This window comes from Camelina sativa, chromosome 1 (assembly GCF_030686135.1).
Source record: "Camelina sativa cultivar CO46 ecotype springtype chromosome 1, ASM3068613v1".
Taxonomy (NCBI): domain Eukaryota; kingdom Viridiplantae; phylum Streptophyta; class Magnoliopsida; order Brassicales; family Brassicaceae; genus Camelina; species Camelina sativa.
This window is the reverse complement of record NC_141880.1, coordinates 23,325,106-23,350,659: the sequence shown is the minus strand read 5'-3', so window position 1 is coordinate 23,350,659 and position 25,554 is coordinate 23,325,106. Positions and strand designations below refer to the sequence as shown.

Genomic DNA, 25,554 nt, shown 5'->3' with positions numbered 1-25,554 from the left:
AGGTTGAGGAATGAAATATCAAGCTTTGCTCAAAAGGGAAATGAGAGTTTTTGTGAAGCATGGGAGAGATTCAAGGGCTATACTATGCAATGTCCTCATCATGGTTTCTCCAAGGAGTCTCTTCTCAGCACATTATATAGAGGGCTGCTCCCAAAGATAAGGATGTTGCTTGACACAGCAAGTCAAGGTAACTTTCTTGGCCAAGATGTTGATGTTGGTATGACTTTGGTGGAGAATCTTGCTCAAAGTGATGGCAACTATGGGGAGGATTATGACAGAACTACAAGGGACTATACTGATATGAATAAGCAGCACCTCAAGGAGATTAAAGCTTTGAATGACAAGATGGATAAGACGATGATGGCAAATCAAAAGCAAGTCCACTTTGTCAATGAATGTGAACTTTATCAAGAAGGTATGGAAGCTTGTGTTGAAGGTCAAGCAGAAGTCAACTATGTAGGTGGCCAAGGGTATAACAAGTTCAATACCAATTACCGTAACCACCCTAACCTCTCTTACCACAACACCAATGTGGAGAACCCACAAGATCAGACTTATTCACCACAAAAAACTCCTGGTTTTCCTTCCCAACCCAGTTATCAGCCTCAACCTCAAGGGAACTACCAAGCAAAACCTCAAAGCTATTCCCAACCTCAACAACAAATGAATGCACCACATCCTCAAGGTCAAGTAGATGACACAACTGCTCTACTTAGACAACTCCTTGAAGGACAAGGGAGAGGTGCCATTGAACTTGCTACACAAATGAAAGCCATGCACAACAAGGTTGAAAATGTCTATGGTGAGTTAAATGCCAAGATTGAGAGGTTGCAAACACAGGTCCAGGGACAAACTTCTTCCTCTTCAACAAGACAAATGGGTTCTCTACCAGGAAAACCAGAACCAAACCCAAAGGAGTTTTGCAATGCCATCTTCAAGGAAGAAGTGAACAGGGTTACTAGTATGAGTTTCAAAAAATCAAAAATGGATAGCCATGCTGATGAGAATGAAAGGTCTATTGAAGTGATCTCTGCTCTCCTATATGGTTCTGCTGTTGAGAGTTTGGTGGTTGCTAAAGTTGAGAAAACTGAGAAAGGATCAAGGGGTAAGGAGATAGTTGCCGAGGAGGTTGAAAGAAAGATGAACCAAGTGTTGCTCTTCCTCTTTATAGTCCTCCAATTCCATTTCCACAAAGGGTCCTTACAAAGGCCAAAAAGAAAGTGCTCTCAAGTTTCAAAGCTAATATGAATAGAGTTGGAGCACCTTTGCCTTATGTGGATAGCTTGTCTCAAGTTCGTAGCCATATAGAGTTCATCAAAGCTATTCTAGCAAACAGAGAGAAGGTGGAAGAAATCATGGGAATTTTTGATTCACCAAGTGAACAACAACCCAGACCAAAAACACTTCCCAAGTTTGAAGATCCAGGCAGATTTACTATATCTTGCTCACTTGGTGCTTTACAACTTGATGATGCCTTATGTGATTCAGGATCAAGTGTTAATGTGATGCCACTTGAGATGGTAAAGAGTCTTGGGATCAAAGACATGAAGCGTCCCTCTTCTTCCATCATGTTTGGACATGATTCCTCAAACTCTCCACTTGGTTTGATTGAGAACTATCCACTCAAGGTTGGTGATTGCACAGTTCCAACAGAGTTCATGGTAGTTGAGATGAAAGAAACCAACAGGCTCCCTCTCATACTAGGAACTTCCTTTCTCAACACTGTGGGGGCAAGCATTGATTTCCCAAATAAGAGAGTAACTCTTCTTCATGTCAATCCCAACACATCCTATCCTATCAAACCTCCCTCTACAATGTATTGTGGAACAATCACTAGTGAAGAAGTGGCAACTAAGGAAGCCCATAGAGACTTGAATGATCAACATCAAGAGCTCCAAGTTGATAAAGTGGGGATTAAAGAGACTACAAAGCTTGATGAAGACATTTTGGATGGTGAGTGTTTAGACTCTTTATTTGATGACCTCAAAGGAGATTCTAGAGAAGGGGATTTGGGTCAAGCAAATAAAGTTGTTGACAAGAAGAAGAGGAAGAAGAAACAAAACCACCCTCCCACCATTGTTTCATCTCCTATGACTTTGTGTTTGCATCCTTTGGGGCTTGTTGATGGAGCAATAGAGTACAAAGTGAAGCACAAAGGTCCTTCTTCACCCTTTGCAAGTGTCAAAGCCAAGCTAGATCCCAAGTATTATTATGACAAAGATAAGCTTCATGAACTTCTCTCAGGTGTCATTACTATCAACCTCCACTCTCCTTCCAGCAATTCAACAGGATCTCAAGGAAGCACTAAAGCTCCTCCTATCACTCCACTCCCTAAGGTTCACAACTAGGGCCAAGGTATGGTCCTAACTTTCCATTGTATATATCATTTGAGTCTTGTTTTCTTTATTTTGTTAGTCTTTCTCTTGGACTTTTCTCACACAGGGACTGTGTGAATTAAGTTTGGGGGAGGGACTAACCATCTAACATTGTGTTTTGTTTTGATTTTCATTTTGTGTGTTGCATTGTTAATAGCTATGTTTTGAGAAAAATCAAAAAAAATTTGAAAAATTCAAAAACCAAAAAAATGCATGTAGCCTTGCATATTCATTCTTGTGTTTAGGATTGAGTCTAGAAGCATTTAGTATGCATTTGCATTTGGGGATAATGATGAAATTGCCTTGTAAAGGTAGAGTTTTAGGATTGAACCCACATCCCTCATTTATAGTTCATTGGTGCTTGTTTAATCTTTGCGAAAAAATGAAGAATCTAGGCTTAAAAGCATTGTGTCACTTGAAAGCATTTTCTTCTAGTGTAAAGCGTGCTATCATTGCTGCATCTCTATATTATCTGGACTTTAATTTGATCTTTAAATTATCTTGCATATGGACTATGAATGCTTGCTCATGGAACTTTCATTTGGGTTAACTATCCCTATTTGCCACTCTATTTTGTTTAACCCAATCTCTTGCCATACCTTTGAACCCCAGCTTTTTCTTTCAAGCCTTGTGAAATATTGAGAGTATTGAGAATGACAAAGAACTGGCTCTTGTTTTAGCTAGGTTTGGAATCTTTATAGCTAGCTAATACGACTGGTTTTGAAAGAAATAGGTGGTTAGAATGTTGATTTGGGTTCAAGTTTGGGAACAAGAGAGATTAAGAAGGGAAATAAAGGTTTACTTGGTCAAAAGAAAAGAAAAGTCTCTAAGGTTAAGTTTGGTTATAAGCTCTAAGTCTCAAGGAAAAGGGATAGAAAGTATTGTTATAATCTCCTAGAATCAAAAAAGAAAAGAGTAAAGGAAAATCAAATAAGATTGGGAGTATAGCAAAGAAAGAATAAGAAAGAAAAGGAGCTAGTGTTTAAAACAAAGAACAGCCTTAGAGATATACAAAAAGAATAAGACCTGAAGTTACAAAAAAGGGTTTAAGAGATCAAAGTTGAGTTTTTGGGTTTGAAAACAAAAAAAAAGAGAAAGAAAGTTGAAAAAAGGGTAGAAAAGCTTCTAGGTGGGTAGAACATCAAGAGCTAAGCTTTGTATGCCCAAATTATTCTCAGTCTTAGATAGGTTTCATGACTGTCTAGCATTCCTCTTTGTTTGAGAGTTAACCACCTAAAAGCACCATTTCCAACCACTTTATAAACAGCCTTTCCCTTAAACCAATTGAGCTTGATTTATTTTCCATTTGCAAGATCACACCAAGCACTTTAATGAATGTGAAAGAGATGTTCAATAGGATTGCAAGTCTTTGCCAATAGATAGAAGATGAACTAGAGTGGTGCATTGTGTTAAGCATAGAAAAATATTTGTAAGGACTTTGATTGATCTTAGCACCATTGAACTGCATCTAAGGACTTTGGTTTGAATCCTTTATTTCATACCTTTAGGATCTCAGTCCCATTTTTAAACCTCTCTCTCTCACTTTTTGTTTGGTCCTTGCTTGAGGACTAGCATGTTATAAGTTTGGGAGAGTTGATATCTTCTGTTTTTATGTAATTTTAGAGCTTCATTCTTCATTGTTTTGTGCATATTCATGAGCATTTAGGTTGTTTAGGTTGCATTTTGCATCAAGTTTGTTATCTCAGATGATGGAGTAGAGATGTACAAGGAAAGTGTGCTTTGGAGCCAAATAAGTCAATAATTAGCAATATAATGGAAGACACACATTTGGATGCACACAAGATGATTGATGATTCGGAACCAGTTTGCAGTCCCTCAAAGATCGACTCGTATAAAGACCTTTCCTTGGGATTTAGCTCCAGCGTTCTTCATCTACGTTATTGGAAATTGAGTAAGCTTTGCAATGGAGGTGATTTCAGGTCAATAAGATGTGCGTGTAAAGAGTTATACCTGTTTGAGTGAACGTATATACAGCCAGAGTGAAGACAGGAGCCACACGCGGCCAAGAGCAGCGGCCAAACGGTGGCCAAGTGAAGAGTAGACGTGCACTGATCGTTTGGACCAGCGGCCAAAGCATGGCCGTGTGAGACCATCACCACACTTGTTTTAGTTTTGATCCGGGTTTGACCCGGTTTGAACTGGGTTGACCCGGCTCCCTTTATTTTCCTATAAATACTCTAACCCTATTAAGGGGAGACTGATCTCTTATCTTATCTTTTGTTTAGCAGCCATTTAGGGTTCTTAAGCTTGTTTACTCTTGGTTTGCTGAATGATTGAGTACTTCTAAGTTTTTTAATAGCAATTTCTATTCAAATCTCCTATTCTATAATCTCTAATTATGATTTCACAAAGATGAAACCTCTACCTTTGTGTGATCATGACCATGAGTGAGTAGATATTTTAGAACTTTAGGCTAGGTAGATTAGGGAGATAGATGATTGATCTTTGATGTCTAAGGCTTTATTTATGTATTTCCTATCTTGATTGGTGCTAATAATGCTAGATAGCCTTGAACAAGCTTGAATCTTGACAGTAGGATTTCCATGCCCATAAGGTGTTTGATGAAATTCCTGAACCAAATTAATCAAGAGCTTTGCATTCCTAGCCAATGTAAATTAATGATTAGGGTGCTTAGTGGTATTTAGACTTGTTCTTAATGCATGCTTGCCTTGTGATTGCCTTTGGAAATTATTGATTATCACTTGATTAGCATAGGAATCTCTATCATGGAAATGGATTGATTTGCATAAATGTTCTTAGCCATAGGATTGTTCTTGTTTGTTGCTTAGACATCTAGGATTGGTTAGCTATCTCTCAAGTCAATAACCTTGCCCAAGGTTCACTTGTTTAATCTTGATTTTTAAAGCTTGTGTTCTAAGACATGAGTCTCAAAAAGACAGCCAAAAATGGGGCGTTGCTGCTGGCACCAAGATCTAAAGAGTTGCTGCTTATCTGGATTATTAATCCCACATATGTTCCAACAAAACATCAGCATTACAAAAAGTGTTAAAATGGTAACTAATGGCGGAAGGAAAACCTTCCCGCATATATAGAGCCATTATTGCGTTTGGCCCTAAGCTTCTTTTTCTGAATTTTGGATAAGATGGTGGTGAATCCTCCTTGGGATTCATCTGGCGGCTTTTCCTCAATAACTTCCTCCCTTTGCGGAGGATCAGCCCTCTCACCTTCGGTTGAGGTTTCAACTGTCGTCGGGTCAGGATCTTTGATAGGACTGCTTGGTTGGTTAGGATGCTCACATGACATCTATCACCAATTGTTGTAAGCAAAGAAGAGGAAGCCTCGATTGAGGTTCTCTGTACCCACTTTTGAGAGACATGTTTCACCTGGAACTCCTCAGGTTTGCTCAAATGTTGGGGAACCTGGATAGTGACCACCGCAAGATCTTTCTCCTTCCCTTTTCTCCATGGGCAGATAGCCTCTGAGTGAAAAGCGTTCTTGCAGCAAGAGCATAGTGGAGGGGCGTTAGTGCAATGCTTGGAAGTGTGTCCCACTTTGTCACAAAGAGGACAGATTGGGGGGTAATTGGGGGCAGGAGACTGCAACTCTCCTTGTTTCTCCCGATTCGAATTGTGAAGGGTTTGTGAAGGTCGATCTCGGTGAAGACCTTAGCCACTTCAAAATTCGTCATTTGCTTTGTTTCCTTGTGTAGGTTATTAGGTGTCCCACCAGGCTTGCAATTCTACTAAGAGCCGGCGGACAGTAGAATTTGTACGGAACATTGCCACTACAAGAAACCAGGGGCAACGGCCACTATAGTAATTGTCGCTAAATAGTCTGTAAATGAAAATTTACGACTATTTAGCGACTAATCACTGATGTAGTTAAACTTTTGTCGCTAATACATATAGTCGTTAAATAGTCGTTATATAGCGACTATTTAACGATGATATACTGTTGTCGTTAAATTGTCGTCGCACTGTCGTTATTTAGTAACCAAAATTGGCGACAATCTGCCGACAATTTAACGATTATATTAGCAGTAGTTGTGTATTAGTTGCTAAATTTAGCGACTAATTTGCGACTAAGTTACGACGTTTTTACATGAATAAAACTTGCAATACTTTAGTCTTAAATTAGTCGATTTTTCTGCGACTATTTACCTTCTATTTAACGACAATTTTCCGTCTAAATGACTTCTAAATAACGACTACTTTGTTTTAGAAAATAATGAAATTAACTGGTTCTTATTGTTTTGTAATCCTGATTTTAATACTGATTTATGAAATGAAAAATCTAATGAAAACACATTATAAACATAACCATCATTGTATTGAAACCAGAACATACACAAGTCCAAAATAGAATTCAAACCAAAAGCAAAGAAAGAAAAAGTTTATAACACATACAAACAGAAGAAAAGACCTTAGTTCATGAGTTAAGAAACAATATGAACCATATTGGAGTTGATCATGGAGTTGTTGATGGAACATTGTCCTCTTGGTGCATCACAAAACAAACATTTTTCTTTCTTTTTGTCATCTTTCCAGAATAACATACAATTGTTTATAGAAACATCAATTGTATGAAATGGGAGTCCTAAATTGCGCATCAATTTCTCTGTCTAGTAATGAGAACTTGTAGCCTGGTGTCCTTCTGGTAAATAATCACTCAACATTTCACATACTGAATCCACTAACTTTTCACTCATATTATAATCTGCCATATTTTGCATAACTCTAGCAGCTAAAGATAATTGTGAGTGACCTTCACGACAACCATCATATATTGAATTTTTTTCACCTTCGAACAAGTCATAAAAAAATTTTGAATGGTTAAGTATTGGTTCTTCTACACTCTGATAACCCCCATCCCATTGATAGTTATCATCAAAACCCACATTAGAAGGAAATGCATCATTCACCATATCCACATATGTATCTTCTACTACATTACCCACTTTCTCACTCCCAATAATAAATGTCGGATCAACAGTACTCGTTCCTATACCATATTAATTTCTTCCTCATGCTTATACCAAACATAATAATCTGGCATGAACCCATAACTAAAAATATGATTCCAAATTCTAGTCCCTAGAAAACGCTTCCCGTTTTTGCACTTACTACAAGGGCAAAAAAACTTACCCCCATTTTCTTGTGCAAAAGGCTGGCTATTTGCAAATTGCATGAACTGTTCCATCCCGGCTCTGAACTCTTATGTAAAATTTCCCGTCACCTCATCGATCCTCTTGTACATCCACTCCAGGAAATTACTATAATTGTAACTTCCTGACATTATTATAAAACTCTATGATCACGTTTTTTTTTGTTGTTTTGTGTTTCTGCGAGTGAGAAAAACGATTGGCGAGCCAGTTTACATAGGCATATTTAGCGACTAAAAAGTGACTATATCACGTAGTCACCAAATACTGGTACACCTACTCCGGAATGCTAAAAACGTGTTTAAACAACCTTTTAGCGACTATTTTGCGACAAAATTCCGACCCGCTGAAAATGTCGTAAAATGGTCGCCAAATTTACGACTACATTAACAACTACACAAATAGTTGCGGATTTGGCGACTGTTTGACGACAACATTCACAACTTATTTCGTCGCTTTTTAGTCGCTATTTAGCGACTAATTTAGGGACTAAATTGTTTTATCGCAAATAAGCGACTAATAAACGACTATAAAAGAATAGTCACAAAGCAGTCGCTAATTACACTACAATAAAAATGAACATTTATAGCATGGGATTTTCGCTATAATATGTTATTAATAGCGTTTTAGTAACTGATGTGTCATCCGGAGCTGTGGTAGAGGTCACCCTTACCATAGCACATTTCTAATGCAATGATATAAGTAGATAACATAATGTTTTCTGTATGCTGTTAATTATTATACTATAGCAATATATTTTTGGGTAATATTTTTTTTAATAACTTTTACTATGTTCTACGAAAGATCTCCATATAATGGCAAAGATTTTATGCTGTGATATATCTTATCATCTCATTTTTTTTTGCAAATATATCCTTATCGCTTTCTCAATTTTATTATTTAACAAGTCATTTGTAGTGCAATAATATATATTGATATAATAGCTTATGGATTTTGCCATACTTAATTTATTAATAGCTACGAATGTGCTGTAATATAGGTTTTGAGAGCTAATGTTTAGCGCTATAATATATGAAGATAACATTTTTTTTTGATGTTATATGTATTTTAATATAGCTATCTATTATTATAATTTGCATAATATTATTAATAAAATATAAATCCTTCACTACACAAGTCTGAATCCAAAATACCATATAACATAAGTCTGAAACCATAAAACATGTATGAATCCAAAAGAAGCAACATAAGTTTGAATCCAAAAGAAGCAACATAAGTCTGAAACCAATATAGCATAAATCATAAGTCTGAATCCCAAACACATAGTTCTTTAACATATTCTTAAACTAAACAAAAGTAGCTAGTTAGACTAGCTGGACCAAAGTTGCTTCACTCCCTACAAAGAAAATTTCTTTCATCATTAGTTTTGTAATAACATCTGCATAACATGTATACTCAACTCACAATCATCAATTTCTAACACTTAGCTTAGTTTCTACCAGTCAATAGACAACCAATTTATCTGTTGGGCAAGCGATAGGTGAACCAAGTGCATCTCTCATAAACTCGATCTCATCTGATGTCTTCTAGACTGCTGCATCATCCACCTTCACTTTTTCAATCCAAACACTAGTAGCATTAGGACCCAATGTAACAGAGTGGACCTTATGCTCCGGGTCAGTTTTATGAACACTTCCCTCAGCAACAATCCGCTTCTTTCCGCTAATATCCATCAGCGTACACTTCTGATTTTCCTTCATACCTCCACCTATGTTTTTCCTCTGACATGTTTACAATATAAACCATTTAATAAAGAGAGAATACTAACTATAATAAATTCATAACATGTGTTGTTATTTACCGGAGATCTCCGAAGAGGGGGCTGTGAAGTTAGTTCAATTTCAGTTGCAGGAGATTTTGAACCTTTTGTTAGAGACTTCTCTCCTGATGTAGGATCTGCTGCAAATGATTTCTCCTTTGATGTTGCTGCAGATTTTTTGACTTGATGTTGTAGACTTCGTCTTTGTTGCTGCAGATTTTTGACATGTTGCTGTAGTTGTATCAATATAGGACTTCTCACCTCTTTCTGTAGATTTTAGAACTGCTGATGCTGATTGTTCTCCTGACTGATCAATTGATGCAGATGAACTGGAGCTTTCTGACATGCTCCATCTGTGTTGGTGTTTTCAAATACAACTTTGCAATAAGGCCATGCAACAAAAGACAGTAAACAGTCCTCAAGGTATGCTACTTCCATCGTAGCCCTCCATATAAATGTCTCGGACTGATGCACCTCATCAACAAATACTTTAACAGCCTTTGGTCCGATTGGAAGTCCATTCACCAATGCCTTTGGATCTTTTGATAGCCAACGTCCTTCAGCAACAACTACATCATCATTCGAGTAGTTTGCATTTGTTCAATGAATCTTTCCTTGTACCCTGTCAAACACATTGTGACAATAACCTAAGTATGTTAACTGATACTAATCAAGTCATGACAAAGTAAACAAAAAACCCTTACCAGTGTTGCAATATCATCTTGCTGCAGCTCCTATTCAAGATTAACACACTTTTTGGCAGGCCAGACAATCATATGCCCAACAGCGTTCTCAATTGTGAAAATTTGATGGGCAGGTCTCCAAAAAGATGCTTCTGGTACAGTAGCAGTCTCAACAAGTACTTTACGAATGTGAGGGCCTAATGGACTGTTATTCACCATATCCTTTGGATCAGAAGAAATAATGCGTCCCTCAGCAACATTTGTATAATCACCAGCCCAATCAATCAAGACACACTTAGGTTGTGATCCTTTGTTCACACTCTACAAAATAGTTAGTAGAATAAAAACATGTCATATTCTAAGTAATTGTAAAGAAATTTGTATACTTACTTATAAATTACAATACACTCTTGCTGCTGAGTTTTCACCAGTCTCAGTTTCTTGTCTCTGTAACATATATAAAAAGTTATTAATTTGAACATATAATAATATAGCAGTTAACCAAACATAAAGAAAGCCTCTAGCTAACCTGGTTCTTTAGTTTGTCAATCTCATCTCGTAGCTTATGGACTGTTTGCTGGAGATGTATTTGATTCTCTTGCATTTCAGTAAAAATCTTATGCTTCATTTGGAAACAAGATAGCTTGGTTTTGTTCATGTTTCTACCCATTGCCCTCATTCGACCAGGATTATCAGGACCTAAAAGTTGGGTAAGAGCATCTCCTGGTCCATATGCTATACTTGATGGACTACCAGCAGACTTCATAAGTTCAGCTGCCTTTTTCTACAAATCATAATTTACATATATTTACATGCTAATATGTAACAACATTCATAATAAAATAAAAACTACAACTGATTTAAAAATAAGTTAATTTACAGATTTAAAAACAACTCAAAATCTTTTCAGCAGTGTATTCACTGGTGTCCCATCTTTTTTGGTACGTGACGTCACCCACACATCTAACCTTGTCACTTCATATGGGTCTGAACTATTTTGTTTCTATACCAAAAAACTGTCTTTATCGGTTGAAAGAATATTAAAACTTATGAGAAGTAGCAACATAGTTTTAGTATACTTACCAACTCTTCAGTTAGTCTAGCAATTCCTTTGCGACTTGTAGTATGAGGAATTTGTTTCTGTCTTCTTGCCTTGTAGCTATCGCTCACCACCTAACAAATTAAATGATTGTTAATATTGATATACTATCTCAGCAAAAACTTAACTGAAATTTAATACCTTAAATGCAGCACTTGTTTTGAGCTTGACAAATTTACACCAATCAGCTGGTTCCACATTCTTAGGCCGCAGCTTCATCCTTTCTTGGTGATTCTCAGCTTCCCTAATAGCCTTAACCAATATTGATTTCAATGACCTCCTTATACAATTCATCTGATGAAGCGCTGCAGTCTTTTGGTACTCCTAATCTAAATTCAAACCTGGCCTGCAATCAAATAAAGGACAAAAGTAGATTAAATTTATAAACTGAAATCCAGACATTATAACTTAATTAAATATCAATGTAAATAACCTATCACCTGGCCTGCTGGAAGGTATCTTCTTTTTCCTTGTGTTTTAGGATGCAAATCCTTTCTAATACCCATATATTCCAGATCCTTACGTGCCTGAAGACCATCCTTTGATTTCCCACAATGTAGCAAAGTAGATACAATACTTGCAGCCACATTTCTCTCCACATGCATTACGTCTAAGTTATGCCTTACCGGAAGATCCTAACCAACACATACAAGAACAAAACGAAAATTAAAAAAGGTTTAATTGATAAAATATGAAACAGAAATAATCACGATAGTAAATTATTAGCATACCTTCCAATAAGGTAGATTGAAAAAACTAGATCTTTTCTTCCATCTAAATAACTCATCCTCGTCTACTTCTATTTCCTCATCTTCATCCTCAGATGAATCAGTGGATAAATCCTCACTGTCATACATAATTCCAGTACAATCTGTACTTTTCCTCTTACGGACATATTTTTTCAGATTTTCAAAGTCATTCTTGAAATTTTTTAGATTTTGAGAAATTTCCTGGTCACTTAATATCCTTCCCTTTCTCCCATGTTCAGCTTTACCATCAAACTTGGATTGTAATGACTTCTTTCCTCTGAAACTATGTGTTGGTGGCAAACCCTTTCTATGACTCATGTAGACATGTTTTCGGCTGAACTTTAACCACATGCTGTTTGTATTTTTCCCACATAAAGGACAGCCCATTTGACCCTTTACTTTGCATCCTGCAAGATTCCCATAGGCCGGGAAATCACTAATCGTCCAAAGCAACATTGCCTTAAGAGTAAAAGTAGATTTGCTGAAGGCATCATATATCAACTCTCCATTGTTCCAGAGATGAATTAGATCCTCTATACATCAATGCTATTACCAGGTTGTTGTGGTCCAGGAATCAGTTGCGTAAGCATGATGTTCTCCTTCTTCATACACAAATCCGGTGGCAAATTGTAGTTTACTAGCAAAACAGGCCAGCAACTATACTTGGTGTTCTTTATATTGAATGGATTAAATCCATCTGTGGAAAGTCCAAGCCGCATGTTTCTTTCTTCAGCTGCAAAAGAAGGATACTTGTCGTTCATACGATTCCAAGTAACTGAATCTACAGGGTGTCGAAGTTTTCCATCACTGCTCTTGTTAGTGAAATGCCACCTTAAATCCTTGGCCATTCTCTCTGATCTGAACATTCTCTTCAGCCTTGGTATAATCGGAAAGTATCTTAATACTTTCTGTGGAACATCTTTGTTTACTTCACCAGTTTGCATGTTAGTCTTCCACCTGGAAGTCTTGCATTTAGGACACTTATCAAGCGTCTTGTACTTTTTTCTCAATAGACAACAATCATTGACGCATGCATGAATCTTCTGGTAACCCATGTCAAATGATTTCAGAAATTTCTTCACCTCGTACAGTGATGTGTGTAGCACATTATCCTTTGGTAACATCTTCGACAATGTTTCTAGCAGGTCATTGAAGCTCTTATCAGACCAACCATTCTGTGACATGATTCTGAATAGTGTTACTATAGCCGAGAGCTTACTATGGTTGACACAACTTGGATACAAGGGTGTTTCAGCATCTGCAAGTTTTGCAAGAAAATCATCTTCTTTCTTCTCTTCACCCTCTCCACTGTCACCTAAGTCAGCCATATTACCAAACTCGACAGCCATAAACTCATCAGCTGCTTCATATAACATAAAAATCTCATCATTCCACTTGCTGAATCTGCTGTCACTGTCACCTTCAACCGCTGAATTCAATTCTTCATGATGATACCATATACAGATTGTAGCTTATATGCCTCATCCATTCCCCTTATAACAAGATGATCAACTACAACAATTTTTCAGTGACGATCTATATTACGACAGTCAACGCAAGGACATATAATCAAATTCAACGTCTCCCAAAGATGCAGCCACATCTCTTACAAAATTTGAAGCCCCTCTTACATAAGCAGGATCAGCTCTTCATTTAAGAATGAAGAGAAAAAAAAAAATCCACAAACACCTTTTGAAAACTTTAACATCTATATATATAATTACATTTAATACCTCGAAAGATGCACCCAATCTTTATCCAGCATTATATGTTCTAAGCTTAATTCAAACCTTTAGTATCCTTAATATCTTTAGTATCCTTAATATCATATCATAACAGAGTTAATGAAAAAATCTTATAACAAAATAACTCCAGTATAAAACTAAATCGCATATATCAATATAGACAACAATCAAAAAGATATACCAGATCAGTACACTATGTCAAACACATATCAGACATTTTTTAAAACAATCACACCGAATAAAACAGAAACCAAAACAACACTACACCAATAGTTATTTTCAGCAACACTTTATACAATAGACCATTCAGACACAAACTATCATAAATAAACCACAATAACAAGACAAACACATTCACAGTAATGTTATAAATGAATTAGAAATCAAACACACAACATAACAAGGTAAGACATTGTACCAACCTGTCGTATGATTTCAGCAAAATAGTAGAGTTGCTTCAGCTATCCAATATTGAAATCAGCAAGACTTGCAAAAAAAGAATATTTGAATTACTCTATGATGAATAAGTTAGGTTGGTTCGGCATTCCATTGTATCAAACAGGTCTAAGAATGAAATCATGAATGTAAATTATAACCTAGCAATTAAATGCTACAGAAGCCTATGAATTAAATCTGTGATGTAGAGACTGAAAACTCCTTTATTGCACTCATCAACACTTGCAAAACATAAGTATTGAAAGAGTATAAGATTTATGAGGAAATCAAACAAATAAACAGATTTGAAACAATCACGGTAAACAAATAATCATCAAAACATGTTCTTAAATTAGATACACAACCTATATGTAAAAATGGTGGAGAAGCTTTACTCGGATAGACTAACTAAAACTCAGATCTTAAACTAATGTTCTTAATTCGGATACATAACCTAAAATTTTGTTCTTTTATTTGAAATTAATTTTCACATACTACGCTTACACAAAATCGCAAATCCTTTCACATACTACGCTTAAACAAAATCGCAAAGCCCTTATAATGAACAAATCAAAAGTACACAGATTGAGCAAATGTCTTGCATTTCCAAAACAACTATGAATTTATCCAATTTCTTGACGGAATCGAAACAAATAAACATATTTGAGCTTCAATCAAAACATATGGATGCAAATAAAAGAGGAAAACTATGAAATCACATAGAATCGTTGTTTACAATCAAAGGAAAAGAACCCATAGTAAAAGAAAGAAAGAAACAGTAAGAGGAAGCAAGACATGCCTTCGGTTCAAGATCAAATCCGAGATATACGAAATTAGGGTCGGCGACTAAAAGCTTGGTTGTCGCCGTTACTTTCACGGGTGTTTCCGGCGAGTTCAATTCTTGCCTGGTGAAGCAAATTGAGGGTCTGAGAGAGCGATTTGTGGGTTTGATTTGGTGGGTCTCACGAAAGCTTCGAGAGAGTTGAGACTTAGGGTTTGTCGTGAAAGTGACTTTCCTTTTGGGAAAAATAGTAAAGTGTAAAGTTTGTGAAATATTGGCTAAGTGTTTGGCGGACTAAGTGACTTTGCCGCTTAATAACAAAATTACTAACTCATCTACGATAGCATTGCAGTAAATTGTGCTAAAACGTAATGCTATCAATGCAAGTATTTCTTGTAGTGTTAGTGGGTAAATTGTCGCTAAATTTAACGACTACGCTTTTAGTCGCCGATCGTAGTCGGAAAAACCGTGTTTTCTTGTAGTGTGCGAAGTTTAATCCAGACAGGGGCTGTCTTATATGATGGCTTCTACGGTTGAACACCAGACATGGGCTGTCTTAAACGATGGCTTCGACGGTAGAACACCCGGAGTCCACTCTGCTACAAACATAGTCGAGCCATCAATGGACCAAATTCCTTCCTTCAGAACTCTCTGTTTAGCACTACTAGAAAACATAGAATTGCTGACTACAAAAACAGTCACTATACAGTCGCAAACTACCTAGTAGCGACTCATTGGCGACTGACGTCCGTAGTCGCTAAACAGAGCGTCCCTAAAATAATCAGTCGCTAAATAGTCGGTACGGAGCTACTATTTGGCGAACGATAGTTTTGGTCGTTGTTCCCTCGCCAAACAGTCGCTAAAAGTGGCGACAAAATTGCAACGCTTTAGTGACTGATTTCGTTACTCATTTGGGACTATTTTGGTCAATGATTTGTGTATGTTTTGATGACAGTTTTACGACTGTTTAATTATCGATTTATCAGGTTTGTTTTTTAAATCCGGTAAAATTGAATTACTTGATTTTGTAATACCAAAACTGATTTTAAAAACTATAACTAAAACATAACAAACATGAAATTAAACAAAGACACAAGTTTCAACATACATAAGTTCTAGAAAACATCCAAACAACCATTCATAAGTTCTACAAACAGTTTTAACATACATAAGTACAACCATTACAAAAGTTTTTAAGGTCATGAGGGAAGGAGGGATAGTGAAGGAACCTAACTTTGAACATCAGCAGGGATGGGGTCATTGGTTTGAGACTCGAGGAAGGCGACATTGGGTTAGTCTTGAGGAAGCTCACCAAGCGTTTGATCTTTGCTTGTTGCTCAGATGCAACCCGTAAAGCCTCAGCTGCAACCCGTGAAGCCTCAGCTTCACGCTCGGCTTGTAGAGCTGCTTGTTACTCTATTTTGTGGTTAGCTTCTTCAAGCTGTTGTTGCAGGCTTGTGAAAGAAGAAGAGTTTCCAAAGAACTTCCGCTTCCCGTTGATGTAACTCCCTAGGCTTCCAACTCCAAAGTATGTTCCTCTATCGCTTATGAAAGTAGACTGCATAACAAAACATAGATAAAGAGTTAACATAATTACTTAACAATGAAAAACTTAATAACTTATTAGAAAGAAGCAAATTACCTGAAGAAAGAGCTCATCATCCTCCTCGTGAGATAGCTCTGATCGACGTGAAGTACCTCATGAACCGCTTGTGCTTTCTTATCGACAAAGGTACCATCCTTTTTGGTATGGGTCCTGAAGAAAACTTCAGGAATAGTTAGCGGTCTTCCCAATTCTACTTCCTGAAATGGTAGACAATGAAAAGGTGAGGAAGTAACTTATTAAACAATGAAAAGGTAAAGAAGTAACTCACCATATCTTGTTCGATTTGTAAGTAAGACTTCGGCCCTGATACATGTTTGTGAGGACCAAGACCATTACGGTCAGACATTCGAGCTGCTGAAGTGGTTGCACTCTTTGCCATGGCTTCTTCGGTGTCCTACTAGTCACACATTTCTTTCCAAAGAGTACTCTCAATCCAAATCGGTTTTGCTTGATCTCGCTGACCTGCTGCCTTGGAAACCATGTCTTACATACGACTTTGACAAATGGTGTAGAACTTTTCTTCAACCACACTGGTAAGTGAGGGATCCCAGATGTGTGTTTTCTACAAAAGAAGAAGAGAGACAAGTGTTAGTGATCGAAAAACCAAAAAAAAACTATAAATACAGTAGTCAAATTGAAAGGAGTAGAAGTTTACTGTGAATTCCAAGAAGTATTTTTCTCTTCTTTGATTAGAAACACAACCCAACTGTAATATGGCCCATCAAACTTGTTTGTAAAAACCTTTGTAATCTTTCGGGTAAGTTTTGACTTGTCCTTACCAAACCTTCAAACACAAACATATCGGAAGTGAAAATCCTAAAAAATATATAATCAAACACAAACGGTTCGAAACACAAACACAAGTCAAAACTTCCAATCCAAATACTAATCAATCTAATCAAACACAAACACAAGATGTTCCAAACACAAACAAACCTAAAGATCCTAATTATAATCAACTAAGAAGTAAATCACCAGGTGGTCCAAGGCTATAAACAAGGAGAGAGGACTGGCTGGCTGGACAAGCATGTCATGTAAAGCAGCAAGTACATCAGCTGGGAGATTTGATTTCCTTAAACTGTCATCCTCAGAATCAGCTCCGTCTTCTTCTTCCTCATGTGAGTTTTACGCTTGAGAGCCATGATGCGATGCAGAGGCTGTTCGAGGTTGAGTATAGGGTCGAGGATGATTTGGGACTGGTTGAGTAGATTGTCGAGGTTGACTTGAGACTTGAGGAGACCTTCGAGGATGGTACATGACTGAAGGATGAGGAGACTCTCAAAGTTGACTTGAGAATTCTGGTGGATTCGTCACAGAAGCGAGAGGTTGAGGAAAAGGATGTCTGCTTGGAGTTACGTTGTAAGGCGATGGTCCAGAAAAGGATATCTGCATGGAGTTCCTGAACAGATTTGTCGGAAGTGGATAGTCCCTGTAAGAAGGTGTAGGTCTCACTGGAGGCTGGAGGATTGGGACAGGAATTCCTTGAGAATCAGTGTCCGGTAAGTGAGGGTTCGCCGGCGTGAAGTCATACTGGCTAAGAAGACTAGCGGGTCTTTGATTTGCCGTTTTTGAGGTTCGACCTCCTCATGTGAGTTTTGCGCTTGAGAGCTATGATGTGATGCAGAGGCTGTTCGAGGTTGAGTAAAGGGTCGAGGATGATTTGGGACTGGTTGAGTAGATTGTCGAGGTTGACTTGAGACTTGAGGAGACCTTCGAGGATGGTACATGACTGAAAGATGAGGAGACTCTCAAAGTTGACTTGAGAATTCTGATGGATTCGTCGCAGAAGCGAGAGGTTGAGGAAAAGGATGTCTGCTTGGAGTTACGTTGTAAGGCGATGGTCCAGAAAAGGATGTCTGCTTGGAGTTCCTGAACAGATTTGTCGGAAGTGGATAGTCCCTGTAAGAAGGTGTAGGTCTCACTGGAGGCTGGAGGATTGGGACAGGAATTCCTTGAGAATCAGTGTCCGGTAAGTGAGGGTTCGCCGGCGTGAAGTCATACTGGCTAGGAAGACTAGCGGGTCTTCGATTTGCCGTTTTTGAGTTTCGACTTGAGGGGTTTCTTCTTCCTCCTCCTCTTTTCTTTACTCCAGCAATCGAAATCGAGAGATGCAAGGGTTTGTCGATTGAGAGAAATTGAGATCTAGGGTTTTCAGGAATAAATGAAGAGAAATGAGAAGATTATGTGCTATGGTTTCTCGATTAAGAAGAGAAATGAGGGTTTGTCGATTGAGAAGAGATATGAGGAGATTAGGGTTTGTCAGTTTAGGAGAGAAATGAGATATTAGGGGCTAAGGTTTGTCGAATGATAAGAGAAATGAGGGATTAGGGTTTGCTCGGGGAAGAAGATGAATGAGGGTTTTGTGTTTTCGTTGTTTTGTTACGGCCCAAATTTTGTTTAAGGCCCAAATTAAAAAAAAAAAATAGTCACCAAAGAGTAGCTCTTTAGTCAAAACATTTGGCGACTGTTAAATTGGTCTCCAAAGTCGTCGCAAATTGACGACTACACTGCGACATTATGCATCAGTCTCGAATTAGCAACTACTCGGCGACTGTTTTATTTTAGTAGCCAATGAGTAGCAAAACAATCGCAATGTAGTCGCTAAATTTAGCGACTGTATTTTAAGTCGCATCTTGCAGTCGACAATTCCGTGGAGACATTTGGGATCTTGTAGCGAAAAGTATTTGGTGTGACGAGCTTCGTGATGGTGATGTCGTTATGCCATTTGCTCCAAATGAGGTTCACAATAGCTCGAATCTTACCAAATGATGGAGCTTTGCGATAAAATTGACCCACAACGAAGATTTTCCATAGAGGTTTGCTGTCTTCAATGACCTTAGTTGGGTTTTCTTACAAAGAGCTCACCTGAATCCAGAAGGAATGGAGAGCCACATTTCTTCAGAGCACAGGATCCACCGTAGGTACGCTCTGCCCAGGTTAAAGAACTAGTAAATTTGTATCATATAGTTACATTTTTTTGCTACAAACAAATTAGTAACAAATAATATCTACAAACTGTTACAAAATAGTGATAAAATTTAAATTAATAGATATTGTAGCTAATTAGTTATTAAATGTAGCTATATAATGACAAATAGTAACATATATAATTTGTAGCAAAATTGCTACATATTTTGTGACACAAAATATTGTAACATCGTAATAAACAACGCTAAATGTAGCAAGTTCATAGCAAAAATGACTTTGGAAACTAGAACCAACACTTAGGAAAAAAAATGTAACATTTCCCTTTGTTATACTGTTTGGACTTTGGAGACGGACAAACAAAAAAAAAGCTTAGACCCGAAAAACAACACTTCGCAGATCTCTCTCCTCTCTTTCACCATTTTCGCCGCCGTAACCTACGATTCGCCTTATCCATTCTACGCCATGGTCTTCTCATCTCTCCGGGCCGCCAACACTTCCTCCGGCCACTGAATCACCGTCGGAAGCTTCCTCGATGATTAAAACAACCGCATCGACATCTTCTCTTTCGATTCCGATTCGATGACCGTGAAGCCTCTCTCGAATCTCTCGTTCGAGCATCCTTATCTTCCAACGAAGCTAATGTTCAGTCATTCTTCTCTCTGTTATCCTTCATTCGGAGATCTACTTGATTCTTCTACCATTGAGCATTGAGCCTATCTCAGTTCTCAACAATAGCAAAACGAGCCTACTCTTCAGTGAGTTGTCTTATGTGTCTCTTGTCTATATTTGTCCTTTTTATGTCTCTTACCAACCTAGAACCTGAGTAGATATAACCTGTGAGATTCTTATTTACTCGTTTCTGTATGGAATGTGCTTGTGGCTAGTGAATGCTATTTGATATATCCGGTCATCTTTGTAGAAGAAATTGTTTTTTATATTTTTTCTATTGTTGAGATATCTCGATCTCCAATCTCATATTGAAATTTTTATCAAATCATGTGTTTCTAATAACTGATAATCTGAATTCATTGGATGTTGGAACAGAACATTCATAATTGGTCCTTGTTGCAAATAGTGTATCTGATTTTAACGAGAAGAGGCAAATTAAACATTAATTTTTGCTCCTTGTTAAACTTTTCTTAGATTGGCAAGTAAGAAAAATTTGCAGGTCTGCTAAAGCTTTGTAGTTTAGCTGTGCTTGTTTGTTTTTAGCTGCTAAAGTTGAAGAGATATTCGTTTCTCTCTCCGCAACCACTAGAAGAGTCTAAGCCTCTCTCACATGCGTCAAGAGAAGACATAACATTCCATGTGCGTTGATGAGCAGCTCCACTGTCCTAAAAGCTGGAATCAATCACAAAGTTATTAACTTTATAGTCTCTTATTTGTAATGTCCATTTCCTCTTCTAAACACACCACTTTAAATTTCATTTGACCTATGAGTTTTATGAATGATGTAACCTAAACACAACAACGATATTGCTCCCCCATGTAAGTGTTTTCTACGACTCTCTACTCTTTCCATGTATATATATTTTTGTTGTTGTTTCCCCATCTGTGTTGTTTAACTTTGTTCTTACAAATGTTTTTGGGTGTAGGAAGTTGCTACTTTTGGGACTGTAAGTCATCCTGTATTATCGTGAGGCTGAGTTTCTAATAAACTTGAGATGGTGAGTATTGATGGCTGCAAGAAAGGTATCTAACTTCTCTCAATGCGGTCTGATGTTCTTGATGTTTACTTGTTTAATTATTGGTCAAATTTCTAGTGATATTGTTCTTATACTAGAGGCTAAAGTTTTGAAAATTTCTGTTGGTCAAGTTCAGCTTATTTCAGTTTCCATTGGGTGGTATTCACAGGCAACTCAAGTGCACACGGTAGAGTTGGTGCCACCGCTGCCGTTTGCTGATTCAATCCTTGAGTTTGTGACTGCAGAGGTTCTTGAGTTAGCTGGAAACGCTAGCAGATATCTGAAAGTGAAGAGTATAACTCCATGGCATTTGCAGTTGGCCATGAGAGGATGTGGGAATGATAAGTTTAGGACATGATTCTGTCCACTAACACATAGGAATGATAAGTTTAGGACATGATTCTGGTCATGAATCATTTTTGTTTTCTCATATTTTATGACAACCCGTCCCGCGGACCCCACTAGCCCTCTGCTAGCTGCCCCAACGAACAGTCCGTGGACCCTGCTAGCCCCCAGCTTGTCCTGTGGGAAGGATGTTAAAGGGTGGGGACCAGGGTTTGAGGAACGCCTGGCGCACCAATAACCTACTGTGTATTTGGATGAATAGTTCCATTTGCCCAGTGAGGGGTTAGGATCGATGCCCTGCAAGGCCAGCTTGGGGTCCGTTGGGGCGGCTAGCAGTGAGGCTAGTGGGGTCCGCAGGACGGGTTGTCACATATTTAATTATCCACTAACACATATGTCTTCGTATTTCTTTTCACATTGATCGTTTTTCATATTTTCAGATACCTTATGATCATCTTCATTGTCAAATTTTCATGGTCATTGGCATTGTTATTTTCATCGTCCGCTTCTTCTTCCTCATCATCTTCTTTACTTTTTCGCATCCTCTTCATCTTCATCTATGTATGACATTCACTATTATGTGGTTAAAAACAAAGCAAGAAATTTAAAACCTTAACCAAACGTATAGTTCCATAAACTTATGAATTAGTTACTCGAAACAACGTCGTTCATTTGACCTTTCGAACTCGAAACTCAATTCTCTTTTACCATTTACTCCTACCAAATTGTAAATTATTTTCAGTACGTTTGGATGTTCGTTTGCTGCCTCCATGTACCTTGTAAGAATCTGAAAGTTAAGAATAAATTTTCTTGAACAAGTTGAAGAAACCAAAAACCTCGTCATGATATATATATAGATAGACACACACAAAGCCAGAAAAATCATTACATTATTTTCTCGTAAGATTTGTGCATTTCTTAAAGACCAGCATAGACACCAGCTACACTCTATTATTTTCAAAACAAGTTTTTAAAACTACAAAATTGCAAATTACTTGCAGAGAAAGTAACATTAACATGAACACATGTATAACTAATAAAACATATGTGTTGTCGTCCCTCCTTTCTTCTTTAAACCCAAAAATTATCCCAAACAACATCAATGAATGATGATGATGTTTGTCATCAATCCTTCTTCTTTTTTTAAACCCAAAAATCGTAGACTTTAAATTTTTTAATGGAGTTTGAATACTTATAATATTTTAAAATTTATATATAATTCAAATGTTTATCATGTTTGAAAAATACTTAGACTTATTTGAAAGTTTTAAAGTTTCAATATATTTATAATAGTTTCAAATTTTTAAAATTTTAAAAGTTTTTTGCTTAGAAAAATTAGAATATTATATTAAAACTTCTAAAAGTTTTAATTTGCTAAAACAAAGAACCGGATTAACCAAATAAAACTTTTAGATTTGGAAGCTTGATAAATCAAGATTCTTGCTCATTCGTAGTTTAAAGCATATATTACTCTTATTTATAATGGTTCTGAACCATTGTCTTAATTTTTTACGCGATGTGGGATATTGTACATACACTTATAAGTATATTAATATAATTTTTTTTCATAATTTCAAAAATGTTAAATACTGAAATCTCTGATGCCGATTGGTCTTTTAAAAAAACTTTTACCGTTTGGTTCTTCGTTATACTCTCTTTCTTTTTCTTCCTCGTCAACTTCTTCACATTCTTCCATTGAAAACCTTTTTTTTAGACTACTACACAACTTGTTAACCCATCAAAGCCAAGAACAAAATCATTTCTTTTCTCATAAAATTAATGAAATTCATGATTACGAGCATAGTAAACACATGCACCCAATTATTGACAATTTTATCTATATACTTATTTGGTTTTAGATCCACGCGTTTAGAAACTTCTCAAACCAAAATTCTTACTTGGTTTATAGTATTTTAAAAACATAATAAAATATACTAATAATTATTTATTTAATATGAATCATATGATTAATTATATTATATCATCAAATAATATCAACCGTATCATATTATCAAATAATCGTAACCGTATATAACAGTAACCGCTTGAACCATAACCGTATTTAAACAAAACCGTTTAACCGTTTGTTAAACGGTTAAGGTTAAAGTTACAAAAATTTCTAACCATAACCGATTGTTAATAAATCTTAACCGTGACAACCGTAACTCTGGTAATGCCTATGTATAGCTAATAAAACATGTGTGGTTGTCGTCCATCTTTCTTCTTTAAACCTCAAAATTTGACTCATACATCAAATTAAGGTCTTGCGATGTCAATCATTCTTCCTTAGACCCAAAAATAAAAAATTAATAAAAGAATATCAACTCATCTGTAAAATCATACACAAAAATATGTTTTACAGCTCATAAGAAATAAAAAGCACAAATGTAGAAAAATAAGATAATTTATGTTTTACATCAATATTTATAATATTTTAAAATTTTAAAATTTAAAACTTATAATATTTAACAACTTTTTAAAAGCTAAGAACTTTTAAAAATTTAAATATTATAATATTTTTTGAAACTTTTTAGAGTTTTAATTTGATCAAATAAAAAACTAGATCAAACCAAAAAAAACTTTTAAACTTGGACGCATGATAAATCAAGCTTTCCTGCTCATTCGTTGTTGGAAACATATTAATCTTATTTATACTGGTTTTGAACCATTGTCTAAAAAATTTTTAGCCGATGTGGGATATTGTACTTAGTTCTTTGATTTTCATAAATTTAAAATTTTCCTTTTTCTAAAAAATTCTGTAAATTTAAAAAATATTAATGAATAACATGTCAAATCATGATAGGTTGTTTAAAATAATTTTTAATATAGAATATGTCAAATTTCTATTGGTTGTTTAAAATCCTATGTGAATGGATTTAGGAGCTTATAGCTTCTACTTTTTATTAGTATAGATTAGAAGATAAATTGTGATAGCCACGTCACTTGGGTATAATAGGAGTCTTTTTCTTTTTTTTTTAAATCAAGTTTGGGATGTTGTGGAGATTTGTATACGTAATTTTGTGTATATTTCCTATATATTGTTTTACATGCTCTTTTGACTTTTTCTCTCATGAATTGTTTTTTTTTTTTTTTTTAGAGGTTTTTTATAGTGTTTGGTACTTTATTTCTTATTTTTTATTTTTAAAAGATAATAATATATTAACAATTTTGGATTTCTTTAATGGAATTAGTATACGTGATTTAAATCATATATATATATATATTTTTTGACAGCTAAATCATATTGTATTGTAATAATTGTGTAATAATTTTAACAAATCATACATGGGCCACGAACATAAACCATACAAATGAGAATGTTTACAAAAACTGGTAATGGGAGATGACGTAATGGGAGGTTTTTTTGTCATAAATGACCTAATATTAGCGTAATGGGAGGTTTTTTTGTCAAGTGCTTATCTCCTCCTTTACAGAACGGCGACATTTTTTTTCTTTCCAACATAACCGCAGCAGAGACACGCACTCCACCGTCGACATCGACGTCTCTGTCCCCTTTACCTGCGGGAATCAACCTCACTTAGATGAAGAAGACGAAGAAGAAATGAAAGAATTGGAGAGATGTGTAAGTCATTCGAAGCTCCAAATTGGAATGTAACAGTTAAAGGAATTTTAGTATGCTTCAAATCTTCTTCTTCTCTTCAATTCATTGCAGTATGCTTATTCGATTGAACCTTAGACAGCTCTTCAAGCCATTGCAGTATGCTTATTCGATTTCAATCTCATTAAGTCAAATTGATGTATAAGTTTTGTATAGCCATAAGGAAATTAGTGCGGAAATATAAAATATTGCAAAGAATTAATGAGATTCTGATATAAAATATTGATCTTTATTAAGAACAAAAGCAACAATACATTAAATTTATTGCTGTAATGAGATTTGTGTAGAATGGACTTGAACCACCGAAAAATGTGAAGATTTGAGGAGATTTCGATATAAAGTATTGATCTTTATGCGTTACATGTTTCAATTTTTTCTTTTGATTAATATATCTGATTCATTTGATATTTTGCAGTAAACATATTAGTCTTTTAATCTGGATCAGTTCCGACTTCCATGTGACGCTGTGAACTCTCAAATGAACTCTCAAATGAATTGTAACTATCTTTCAGTTATAAGCATGATAATATATGAATCTCGAATAATTCAAAAATGAAAATATTAATTAAATAAAACAATTT

General features: G+C 36.2%; 1 long non-coding RNA gene, 1 other non-coding gene and 2 pseudogenes across 6 annotated transcripts; 1 reads left to right on the top strand and 3 right to left on the bottom strand.

The window, feature by feature from the left end:
• LOC147950241 (small nucleolar RNA R71) lies at positions 1-107 on the bottom strand. The gene has a single exon (XR_015565115.1). It is a non-coding gene; the product is annotated as a small nucleolar RNA R71 (small nucleolar RNA).
• An 8,958-nt stretch (positions 108-9,065) lies between these two features.
• On the bottom strand, positions 9,066-10,660 carry LOC147950240 (uncharacterized; annotated as a pseudogene).
• A 170-nt stretch (positions 10,661-10,830) lies between these two features.
• On the bottom strand, positions 10,831-16,775 carry LOC147950239 (uncharacterized; annotated as a pseudogene).
• Positions 16,776-19,573: 2,798 nt separating this feature from the next.
• Positions 19,574-21,991, top strand: LOC104699908 (uncharacterized). 5 transcript variants are annotated; one of them, XR_015563642.1, is made up of 3 exons: positions 19,576-20,812; positions 20,920-20,991; positions 21,179-21,991. It is a non-coding gene; the product is annotated as an uncharacterized LOC104699908 (long non-coding RNA). The 5 variants fall into 5 exon arrangements; XR_015563641.1 differs by having other exon boundaries at positions 20,924-21,016; positions 21,179-21,854; XR_753466.3 differs by having other exon boundaries at positions 20,920-21,016; positions 21,179-21,854.
• The last annotated feature ends 3,563 nt before the right edge of the window (positions 21,992-25,554 follow it).